Here is a 12,115-nt window from a genome sequence, read left to right as displayed (position 1 = left end):
CCCACCCCTATAGGCGCCTGTGTGTGATGTTCCTCTCCCTGTGTCCATGAGTTCTCATTGTTCAACTCCCATTTATGAGTGAGAACATGTGGCGTTTGGTTTTCTGTTCTTGTGTTAGTTTGCTGAGAATGATGGTTTCCAGCTTCATCCATGTCCCTGCAAAGGACATGAACTCATCCTTTTTTATGGCTGCATAGCATTCCATGGTATATATGTGACACATTTCCTTTATCCAGTCTATCATTGATGGGCATTTAGATTGGTTCCAAGTCTTTTATATTGTGAACAGTGCCGCAAGAAACATACACGTGCATGTGTCTTTATAGTAGAATGATTTATAATAATTTGGGTATATAGCCAGTAATGAGATTGCTGGGTCACATGGTGTTTCTAGTTCTAGATGCTTCAGGAATCGCCACACTGTCTTCCACAATGGTTGAACTAATTTACACTTCCACCAACAGTGTAAAAGCTTTCCTATTTCTCCACATCCTCTCCAGCAGCTGTTGTTTCCTGACTTTTTAATGATCACCATTCTAACTGGCATAAGATGTTATCTCATTGTGGTTTTGGTTTGCATTTCTCTAATGACCAGTGATGATGAGCCTTTTTTCATATGTATGTTGGCTGCATAAATACCTTCTTTTGAGAAGTGTCTGTTCATATCCTTTGCCCACTTTTTGATGGGGTTGTTTTTCTCTTGTAAATTTGTTTAAGTTATTTGTAGATTCTGGATATTAGCTCTTTGTCAGATGGATAGATTGCAAAAATTTTCTCCCATTCTGTAGGTTGCCTGCTCACTCTGATGATAGTTTCTTTGCTGTGCAGAAGCTCTTTAGTTTAATTAGGACTCATTTGTCTATTTTGGCTTTTGTTGCCATTGCTTTTGGTATTTTGGTCATGAAGTCTTTGCCCCTGCCTATGTCCTGAATGGTATTGCCTAGGTTTTCTTCTAGTGTTTTTATGGTTTTAGGTCTTATGTTTAAGTCTTTAATCCATCTTGAGTTAATTTTTGTATACAGTGTAAGGAAGGGATCCAGTTTCAGTTTTCTGCATATGGCTAGCCAGTTTTCCCAACACCATTTATTAAATAGAGAATGCTTTCCCCATTGCTTGTTGTCAGGTTTGTCAAAGATCAGATGGTTGTATGTAGATGTTTGGTGTTACTTCTGAGGTCTCTGTTCTGATCCATTGGTCAGTCTCTCTGTTTTGGTACCAGCACCATGCTGTCTTGATTACTGTAGCCTTGTAATATAGTTTGAAGTCAAGTAGTATGGTGCCTCCAGCTTTGTTCTTTTTGCTTAGGATTGTCTTGGCTATGAGGGCTCTTGTTTGGTTCCATATGAAATTTAAAGCAGTTTTATTTTTCTAATTTGGTGAAGAAAGTTGGTGTTAGCTTGGTGGGGATAGCATTGAATCTATAAATTATTTTGGGAAGTATGGCCATTTTCATGATATTGATTCTTCCTATCCATGAGCATGGAATGTTTTTCTGTTTATTTGTGTCCTCTCTTATTTCGTTGAGCAGTGGTTTATAGTTCTGCTGAAAGAGGTCCTTCATATATAGATAGTTTGAGACAATCCCTTGTAAGTTGTATTCCTAGGTATTTTATTCTCTTTGTAGCAATTGTGAATGGGAATTCACTCATGATTTGGCTCTCTGTTTGCCTGTTATTGGTGTATAGGAATGCTTGTGATTTTTGCACATTGATTTTTTATCCTGTGACTTTGCTGAAGTTATTTATCAGCTTAAGGAGGTTTTGGGCTGAGACGATGGGGTTTTCTAAATATACAATCATGTCATCCACGAACAGAGACAATTTGACTTCCTCTTTTCCTAACTGAATACCCTTTATTTCTTTCTCTTGCCTGATCTCCCTGGCCAGGACTACCAACACTATGTTGAATAGGAGTGGTAAGAAAGGGCATCCTTGTCTTGTGCTGGTTTTCAAAGGGAATGCTTCCAGTTTTTGCCCATTCAATATGATTTTGGCTGTGGGTTTGTCATAAATAGCTCTTATTATTTTGAGATACTTTCCACCAATATCTAGTTTATTGAGCGTTTTTAGCATGAAGGGCTGTTGAATTTTGTCGAAGGCTTTTTCTGCATCTATTGAGATAATCATATGGTTTTTGTCATTGGTTTTGTTTATGTGATGGATTATGTTTATTGATTTGCATATGTTGGACCAGCCTTGCATCCCAGGGATGAAGCTGACTTGATTGTGGTGGATAAGATTTTTGATGTGCTGCTGGATTCGGTTTGCCAGTATTTTATTGAGGATTTTTGCATCGACATTCACCATGGATATTGGCCTGATATATATATATATATATATTGGTGTTTCTCTGCCAGATTTTGGAATCAGGATGATGCTGGCCTCATAAAATGAGTTAGGGAGGATTCCCTCTTTCTCTATATTTTGGATTAGTTTCAGAAGGAATGGTACCAGTTCCTCTTTGTACTTCTGGTAGAATTTGGCTGTGAATCTGTCTGGTCCTGGCCTTTTTTTGGTTTGTAGGCTATTAATTACTGCTTCAATTTCAGAACTTGCTATTAGTCTATTCAGGGATTTGACCTCTTCCTGGTTTAGTCTTGGGAGGGTGTATGTGTCCAGGAATTTATCCATTTATTCTAGATATTCTAGTTTATTTGTGTAGAAATGTTTATAGTATTCTCTGAAGGTAGTTTGTATTTCTGTGGGATCGATGGTGATATCCCCTGTATTATTTTTTATTGCATCTATTTGATTCTTCTCCCTTTTCTTCTTTATTAGTCTGGCTAGCAGTCTTTCTATTTTGTTGATCCTTTCAAAAAAACAGCTCCTGAATTCATTGATTTTTTTAAGGGATTTTCGTGTCTCTATCTCCTTCAGTTCTGCTCTGATCTTAGTTATTTCTTGTCTTCTGCTAGCTTTTGAATTTGTTTGCTCTTGCTTCTCTAGTCCTTTTAATTGTGATACTAGGGTGTCAATTTTAGATCTTTCCTGCTTTCTCTTGTGGGCACTTAGTGCTATAAATTTCCCTCTACACATTGGTTTAAATGTGTCCCACAGATTCTGGTACCTTTTGTCTTTGCTCTCATTGATTTCAAAGAACATCTTTATTCCTGCCTTCACTTTGTTATTTACCCAGTAGTCATTCAGGAACAGGTTGATCAGTTTCCATGTAGTTGTGCAGTTTTGTGTGAGTTTCTTACTCCTGAGTTCTAATTTGCACTGTGGTCTGAGAGACAGCTTGTTATGACTTCTGTTCTTTTGCATTTGCTGAGGAGTGTTTTACTTCCAATTATGTGGTCAATTTTAGCCTAATTGTGGTGTGGTGTTGAGAAGAATGTATATTCTGTTGATTTGGGGTAGAGAGTTCTGTAGATGTCTGTTAAGTCTGCTTGGTCCAGAGCTGAGTTCAAGTCCTGGATATCGTTGTTAATGTTCTATCTTGTTGATCTGTCTAATATTGACAGTGGGGTGTTAAAGTCTTCCACTATCATTGTGTGGAAGACGTCTCTTTGGAGGTCTCTAAGAACTTGTATTATGAATCTGGGTGCTCCTGTATTGGGTGCATATATATTTAGGATAGTTAGCTCTTCTTGTTGAATTGATCCCTTTACCATTATGTAATGCCCTTCTTTGTCTTTTCTGATCTTTGTTGCTTTAAAGTCTGTTTTATCAGAGATAGAATTGCAACCCCTGCTTTTTATTTGCTTTCCCTTTGCTTGGTAAATCTTCCTCCATCAGTTTATTTTGAGCCTATATGTGTCTTTGCACGTGAGATTGGTTTCCTGAATACAGCATGCTGATGGGATTTTGACTCTATCCAATTTGCCACTCTGTGTCTTACAATTGGGGCATTTTGTCATTTACATTTAACGTTAATATTGTTGTGTGAATTTGATCCTGTCATTATGATGCTAGCTGGTTATTTTTCCCATTAGTTGATGCTGTTTCTTCATAGCGTCAATCGTCTTTATAATTTAGTATGTTTTTGTAGTGGATTGTACCGCTTGTTCCTTTCCATGTTTAGCGCTTCCTTCAGGAGCTCTTGTAAAGCAGGCCTGGTGGTGACAAAATCTCTGAGCATTTGCTTTTCTATAAAGGATTTTATTTGTCCTTCAAGCTTAGTTTGGCTAGATATGAAATTCTATCTAGGGTTGAAAATTCTGTTTTTTAAGAATGTCAACTATTGGCCCCCACTCTCCTCTGTCTTGTAGGGTTTCTGCCAAGAGATTTGCTGTTGATCTAATGGGCCTCCCTTTATGGGTAACCTGAACTTTCTCTCTGGCTGCTCTTTACATTTTTTCCTTCATTTCAACCTTGGTGAATCTGACAATTATGTGTCTTGGAGTTGCTCTTCTCGAGGAGTATCTTTGTGGCGTTCTCTGTATTTCCTGAATTTGAATGTTGGCCTGCCTTGCTAAGCTGGGGAAGTTCCCCTGGATAATATCCTGAAGAGTGTTTTCTAACTTGGTTCCATTCTCCCTGTCACTTTCAGGTACACCAATCAAACATAGATTTGGTCTTTTCACATAGTCCCATGTTTCTTGAAGGCTTTGTTTCTTTTCACTCTTTTTTCTCTAATCTTGTCTTCTCACTTTATTTTATTGAGTTGATTTTCAATATCTGATATCCTTTCTTCTGCTTGATCGATTCAGCTATTGATATGTATGCTTCACGAAGTTCTCGTGCTGTGTTTTTCAGCTCCATCAGGTCATTTATGTTCTTCTCTAAACTGGTTATTCTAGTTTGCAATTCATCTAACATTTTTTCAATATTCTTAGCTTCCTTGCATTCCGTTAGAACATGTGCTCTGTCCCTGGGACTTATCTATAAGACCCTGACTGGGGCTGCTGCCTTTTTTTTCAGAGATGCCCTGCCCAGACAGCAGGAATTTCATTCTTTATAAACAGATTTGTTTTATTAGAATCTTACTCAGAAGTTACTGGTCAGGCGCAGTGGCTCATGCCTGTAATTCCAGCACTTTGGGAGGCCGAGGTAGGTGGATCACAAGGTCAGGAGATTGAGACCAACCTGGCTAACACGGTGAAACCCCGTTTCTACTAAAAATACAAAAAATTAGCCAGGTGTGGTGGCGGGTGCCTGTAGCCCCACCTACTCAGGAGGCTGAGGCAGGAGAGTATTGTGAACCTGGGAGGCAGAGCTTGCAGTGAGCCGGGATGGTGCCACTGCCCTCCAGCACTCCAGCCTGGGCGACAGAGTGAGACTCTAATGAAAAAAAAAACAAAACGAAAAAAGAAGTTACTGTGAAAAGTTAAAATGGAAAGTGTTCCATAATTAAAGTTAGATTTTGTACATGAATTATTAAAAAATAATCCTTTCCAGAATATACTATTTTAAAAAACTATTTTAAAAATTTTACTTTTTTGCTTCTGGGCTTTAAAAACACATGTAACTTTTGTGATATTATATAGTTCCAAGAAATGTTGTTAATGATGTCTGTACTTTAAAAAGTCATATCCATGATACGAATGATTCTATTTTATAGCATTATGCAAATTTGTTTTATTTCCAAGCTTTCAGTCATTTTTTTCCCCAAAGCTAGCACCAAAGATTGCTTTGCAAGAATATCAAATCAAATTTCCACTCTCTGAAACATTTTGTGTGAGCTAGAAAACTTTCACATGAACAAGAAAATAATTAAGGCAGCAAAAGAGACCATTGTTCATGACCCAGGCCAAATCATAACATGACTACAACCAGATAATAAATGCTGCCATTTTCTAGTTTGGGATTTAATTTAATTATTATTATTATTTTTACAGAATCATGTCCGCTAATTATAATAGGTGGGATGATATGGACTTGAAAACAATCTCCCTTGACTTACTCAGGAGATACTTGTCTTGATTATTCCAAAAGTTCCCAGGCTCTAAGAATCAGTAAACCATAGTATTTTTCAATAAAAGCAGACATCTCTTTTGTGTTTTTTAAAATCCTGCATCCACTTAACAATAGTTAACACCTATAGCACTAGTCAGTCTACCATTTTTGTTATTTCACCCAACCATTTGTTCTAGCTCCTAAAGTTTCTTCTGGGCTACACTTATTGAATAATAACATTGTGCAAAGTATTAGGCACCAAGTAATTAGTCTGTAAACATATGTAAGTCCTCACAGTGACAGGTACAGCAAATGTAAAACATGTTTGATTCAAATTAAAGGTTTATTCCATTTCTATTGCTATAAAATAAATGGCAGTAACAATAATAATATATATCCTATCATTAATAGAAGGGAGAAAGAGAAATTGTAGTGCAGTTGTGCACATTCAAGGTAAGAATAAATAAACTTTGAATTCCAAAGGTGAGAAAATCTTAATAGAAACGCTCAATATTTATTATGTAGACACATATACACATAGACATACACACAAGCTATAGAATACACATATTCTATATAACTGTTCATGTATTTTGCCTAAGTATACAAAACTGTTTTCTTTTTGGACTCAACTTACTTTCATTTCACCAAAGATGCCAACACACCTCCTACTGCAGAGCTTTGTCATTTGTTGACACTTTGCCTACAATTCATTTTCCACTCATTTGCATCATCTCATTTTTATATGACTAGATAGATTCCATCTTTCATGATTCGAGGTAAGCATCATATCCTTAGGAAAGTCTTACCTGGCTAGCAATCTAGACACTTGTCCTTACTATTCAACATTTCAGCACAAGATTTGTTTTCTTCATAGTATCTATTAAAGTAGATTATCATGTGTTTGTATTTTCACCTACAGAGTTGCTGTAGTCACTAATATATAGTCAGCATCTTGTACGGAATCTGTTACCTAGTAGGCTCTGAATAAGCATTAATTGTACAAACAAAAATGTTAATTGTGTATATATTATGTTATACATCACAGATGTGTAATAATTCTTTGTCATTTAGGGAGTGACAAGGGATTATTTGAGAAGAGCAGCAATTTAATTCACTGTAACATACTTTACTGATAAAGTTTATAGGCCTTAATGAGTACAGTTTGCTATCTGCTTTTTCAGGAGTACTCAGTAAAGAATATTTAGAAACAAAATAACTCCATAAAACATCTGTTCGTATCTTAGTGTTGTTCTACTCAGTGTTGATTGGCTTGTCCTTAATTCGTTGTGATCAGACCTCATGCAGAGAACTGAGAACAAACAAAAATGAAATATATTTCACCAAGTCATGAGCAAGTTTTTACATATTTAATGAATAAAAATCATACTTGTACATGTGTACTCAATTTTGTCAAAGTGAACTCAAGATTTGTCTTATTGAGCTTTACAAGTATAATAAAGAAAACTGTGACATTATCAAATTGATTTATTTTTTTCTCAGTTGCTTTTCTTAACTCTGCATTGAATTTTAATTGTTTAATTTGTGCAATTGGGAAAGATGTTGAATGTTAGGCAAATAATTTAAAAGTGGCCAAATCTGACATGTTCTTTTCCATTTATTTCATAATATTGGTAAAAATTACAATTAACGCCATTGCTTGTTATCATTATAAATTAATTTATTTTGTTATGATAGCCAAGTTAATAGCAAAATAATTGCAGAAATATTTTTAATCCAGTATGCTAATTATCATTGTGAAGAATAACAAGAGTTTGCCCCAGAATATGTTCAAATTTTTAAGCATACATATCATCTAGCCTTTTTTATATCTGTATATATACTTTCCTATATTTATATACCACTATTCACACATTCTACAGCCATTTTTGTCAATAATATTTTTAAACAAGATCATAGCTCAGAGTTAAAATAAGGGGCATATTTAATAGAAATTATATTTTCCAAGGAAAACTCACCCTAAGAAAATTTGAATTAAATCTATTTATACAATATTATGTAAACATTTTTATAAAAAATACAAGAAAATGTTTTTAAAAAAGAAAAAAATTTAAACCAGTACACCACAAAATTAACTCAAAATTAATATTACTCAGACCCAGTTTCTGTATTACCCTTCTGATTTAACAACATTTAACTCTTTTAATTTCAATTATGGGGTTTTTCAATGAAATTCTAAAAAAATTGTTTTATTTTTCCTTCTCGATTTATCAACTTTAGACTATTTCTATTTACTTCTTGTGAAGTATGAGAAATTCTGCCTTGTGAGACTTCTTTTATCTTTCCAAACCTTTTATTAAATTATTTTTAGTTTTTCATATATATATCCTCTAATTTTAAGTGATTTGCTTAAATCTGTATTTCTTATTTCTCTAAATAAAGACAGATTGGATCTCAGACTTCATAAGATGAAAAAAATGCTAATACCCCTACTTTTAGCTACCCAAATTCTCCCTAATTCGACTTCTAACTTCAGATATTCAGACGACTAAAATCCATTGATAAGGTTTATCAAATTTACAGTTCCTACTGCAATAAAATTTAAAATATCTGTGTTTTGTAATATTTTGATTCTAAAATGGAAAACAAAGAGCATTTATATCATTAATGTAAATATTTTTTATTACAGAACATGACAGTGCATAGAGAAGAAAGGATAAGCATAAAGAAGGTGTAATTTTCACACAGAAACTGCAAAATTTTAAAAAGAGTAATCTATTTTTAAGTTAAATATATTACATTTCATTGTGCTAAAACTCATGCTGCATTTGCATTTTCGTTCATTTGGATCACAACGTTTTGTGCAGCTCTTTTTTTAAAAAAAATTCTGATTACTTTGACCTTTTCCTACTTGGCAGAAACAGTATAAAATTTTCTCACACTACTGATGACATTATCCAGATTGTTTATCATAGTACTAAAAAAATGTTTTACATATTACTGATTGCTTTCTAAAGGGGCTTGCCCATTTGTTCTTGGAATATTTTTTCAACGGAAGCTCCTGCTTTCCGCTTTTCATCTTTTTAGAATTCCTTTCTCATTTTGCTAGAGCATATGTTCATTTTTTTTCCTACAAATAACAGATATGGTCACTGACACTATACTTTGTCTATCTGTAAAAATATTTTTATTTCCTTTTGGTTTTAGCTTTGCTAGTTTATAACTGTGGGTTCAAAGTTATTACAGTCAAAATCCTGGAGATATTTCTCCATTGTTTTATTATATATCATCCAATATTGTTCTCGAGAAGTCTGACGTTCATATGCAACCTTCTGTTTGTCCATAGTGATTTGAAAATCTATTACATACGATTTTAAAAGAAGGAATTTGGGGCTCCCATCGCTCTGTGACAACCACCGCCGCCCCCTGCCTAGCAACCACCGCCACCGCCCTGGCCTGTGAGGACCGGCTGTATGATTAGGCCATAATCTTCAATGAGTAAACATATTCCTCAGTTTTGTGGTGTTCTCTGTCACACATGTATGAAATTTCTGAGGGGCAGTGGAGATTACACCAGGCACGGCATGACCTCTATGCAGACAAATGAACTGTAAGGAACGCCCCATAAGAATGGTTATCCTGGACACAGAAGTGTTGAAACCCGCAGAGCATTTTACAAGAGTTCTCACCTAGATGGGGTAAACCCCAGTGCCCTTACTTTCTGTTAGACTCAGTATTACTGAATTGAAGAATTACTGCTTCTTGTTAGGAGGTTCATTTCATTTATTATTACTTACAGCTTCATATTCAAAGCACTGAAAATTTTAAGTGGAGTATGTTGAAGTAGACTTCAGTTTCTTTGCATCATTTCTGTATCCAATTTTTAAAATTCTTTCATAAACCTATTGAGTGTTTTTTTAATTAAATTAAGATGGCTTGACTCCTGTGGAAGTCACACAAAAAAACATGAGATTTCTTATTACATACAATCAAACCAATGTGACCTTAAACAAATTTAGAGAGGAACTTAAGAAGTATGGAGTTACCACAATAGTAAGAGTATGTGAAGCAATTTATGACACTATTCTTGTGGAGAAGAAGGTATCCATGTTCTCAATTGGCCTTTTGATGATGGTGCACCACCATCCAACTAGATTGTTGATGACTGGTTAAGTATTGTAAAAATTAAGTTTCGTGAAGAACCTGGTTGATGTATTGCTATTCATTGCATTGCAGGCCTTCAGAGAGCTCCAATACTTGTTGCTTAGCATTAATTGAAGGTGGAATGAAATATGAAGATGCAGTACAATTTATAAGACAAAACCAGCATGAAGCATTTAACAGCAAGAAACTTTTGTAGTTGGAGAAGTATTCTCCTAAAATACAGCTTCTCTTCAAAGACTCCAAAGGTCATAGAAACAACTGTTGCATTCAGTAAAACTGGGGTGCCTCATGCTATTGCCTTGGAAGTGGAACTTGAGACGACCTTTTGTTATACATATTAGACAACATGTTGGCTTAGTGAATAAGTCTAATGAATCTTCCATAGGAGTATTGAAAGGCAGTTTTACCAGACCACAAGCTAGACAGATTTGACAACCTCTGTGTTTGGGTTACAGTCAAACTATTTGGACACTTGGCAAAAGATTTCTGGCTGTCAGTATTTAAAGTGTGCTTGTCATTCATACCAATTGACCTTTCCTGAAATCGTGCATTATAGAGTTATGTCTTGTTTAAATCTATTCACATGCCAGAATCTTAACAATATACAAGAGATTTAAGGTTAGGTGCCAAAATACCCAGCACAATACTTGCATATTTTTAGTATCATATAGAACTAAAATCCCAAGGAACTATGAACACTCTAGGCCTTATGTGGTTTATTCCTTCAATCTTTTCAAACATTGAAAGTAGGGCCTACATGGTTATTTGCTTACTCACTTTATGTTTACACCTCCCACATCAGGTTTATTTAAACACCGATTTTTTTTTTTACCAAGTCTTACAGTGATTACTTAACATGTATCTATAAATCTTATTTTCTGCTGTTATGTAAAAACCTCCATTTTGAAAATCTACATTATACAGAAGCATCTGTCTTTAATGTCTTCAGACAAAACAGCCTTACAGTTAATTTAATGTTTGCACTCTGAGATACAACTTAACAGGGAGGGCAGGAGAAAAGAATGGGAGGGGGCTATTAGTTATTTTTAGCAAAATATTATCTTTGTCTTGTGCAGAACTTGTAGAATATGCTCTTTAGCTTAGTAAATATTTTTAAAGGTAGAGTTGCTTTGTTATTGTAGCTAAAACAATTCTTATTCATAAAATTTCTGAAATTCTTCTAATTTTTTCCATACTCATCAGAAGAAGAAGAAGTTTAACAACTTAATTTTGTTTGAATTGTGATTTTTTTCCCTTTTCTTCTTGACTTCTCCTGCGAAAAAAGAAGTGGGTTTCTGCTAATAAATTGAGCAAACATCTAATATTTTGTATGTCTTTTGAGCTGTGCAACTTAATATTTGGATACCTGATAATTTGTTTTACTATGTACTTGATAAATGGTGATGTGCATTAGTATTCATTCAACTATATATTTATACTGTCTGGGGACATGTTTTATAGTTCTTTGGAAGAAATAATTTGTCAGTGTGTACCAACTTGTAAAAACCTAGTGTGAGAGCTTAAATATCTAAATAAATAATGAAATTGAAATGCAGAAAAAAGGGGGTGGGAATTTTTACATGTTTTCTGTGAGGTAGCTAGTCAACACATTTAACCTGATGACACAGGTTTTTTCTGAATAATGTGTTTCTAATATTTTCTTCATATTTTCTCCCTCCACTTTGTATGTTTTCACTTTAATAGTTGGACATACTTAGATTGAACTTTACATCAATCTATTTTCTATGATATTTTCTCTCTAATTGACTTTCGCATTATCAATGTTACCTTCCAAAACTTTAAAAGTTGAAACATTTAATTAAATACTTTTAAAACAATTTTAGACTTAGAGAAGAGTTACATTATGAGAATGCTTTTAAAAAGTTAGCCAGCTTTAGCAGAAAAGACACATGGGAAATCTTCAGCAGAGAGTCCTACTCCACCATGATAATGCTTTTGCTTATTTCTCTCATGAAACCAGATTAATTTAGTGAGAATTTTGATGGGAAATTATTAGTCATACACTTCACAGTCCTGATTTGACTTTTTCTAGCACTTCCTTTTTTCTAATTTTAAAAAAATCTATAATGGATACCCATTTTTCTTCAGTTAATAATGTAAAAAGATAGCACTGATATGGTTAAATTCACTGA

At 34.5% G+C, this 12,115-nt stretch overlaps 1 pseudogene; it reads left to right on the top strand.

Annotated features, from left to right (window-relative positions):
- Nucleotides 1-9,746: 9,746 nt before the first annotated feature.
- Nucleotides 9,747-10,236, top strand: LOC100984248 (protein tyrosine phosphatase type IVA 1-like; annotated as a pseudogene).
- Nucleotides 10,237-12,115: the final 1,879 nt, after the last annotated feature.

Source organism: Pan paniscus, chromosome 4 (genome assembly GCF_029289425.2).
Source record: "Pan paniscus chromosome 4, NHGRI_mPanPan1-v2.0_pri, whole genome shotgun sequence".
In the NCBI taxonomy this organism is placed as follows: Eukaryota; Metazoa; Chordata; class Mammalia; order Primates; family Hominidae; genus Pan; species Pan paniscus.
This window is presented reverse-complemented; position numbering and strand designations above follow the sequence as displayed.